Source organism: Wasmannia auropunctata, unplaced genomic scaffold, assembly GCF_000956235.1.
Source record: "Wasmannia auropunctata unplaced genomic scaffold, wasmannia.A_1.0 LD336097.1, whole genome shotgun sequence".
NCBI classification, from domain to species: Eukaryota; Metazoa; Arthropoda; class Insecta; order Hymenoptera; family Formicidae; genus Wasmannia; species Wasmannia auropunctata.
In genome coordinates this window covers 1,235,289-1,236,074 of record NW_012026793.1, presented here as the reverse complement: position 1 = coordinate 1,236,074, position 786 = coordinate 1,235,289, and positions in this window count along the sequence as shown.

Here is a 786-nt window from a genome sequence, read left to right as displayed (position 1 = left end):
TTTCTAATGGCATAGATTCTACTGAACTGACGATACGGCTCAAGGCGTCAACGTGGGTCATCTTCGAACCGCTACGGTGCTCAATCTTAAAAGTATAGTTCTGCAAACGCAAAATCCATCGAGCTATCCGCGGATTAATGTTAGCCTTATTTACTGCATGCACGATGGCGTTGCAATCCGTTACAATTTTAAAGCCAACACCCGCGAGATAAATGTGAAAGCGTTCGATAGACTTTACAATGGCTAGCATCTCTAGCTCGAATGAATGATATCTCGATTCGGCACCATTCGTAGCTTGGCTGAAATACGCCACCGGAGCAAGAGCTCCTGAGTCTTGACGTTGCAGAAGTATAGCGGCTATTGCCAATGAGCTCGCGTCGGTGTGCAACTCGGTGTGCACATCGTGCCGATAAAGTCTCAATACAGGATACGTCGTTAACTCGGATTTCAAGTTTTCAAATGCTCTTAAGCAATCATCGTCAAATTCAAACTTGACATTTTTTTTCAAAAGATTATACAACGGTCGTGCCTTAGTGGCATAGTCCCGAATAAATTTTCTAAAGAAACCTGTCAGACCCAAAAATCGCTGCAATTGCACAATGTCTTTCGGAATCGGAAAGTTTTTGACCGCATGTACGTGTCGTTCGCTCAGTGTGATACCTGTCGGAGAAACAATATAACCCAGGTATTCCACCTTGCTCTTCAGAAAATGACACTTGTTTAAGTTTAATTCTAAATTATATTGTTTCAAAAGCAAAAGGACTTGACGTAATGTCTCCAAGTTAT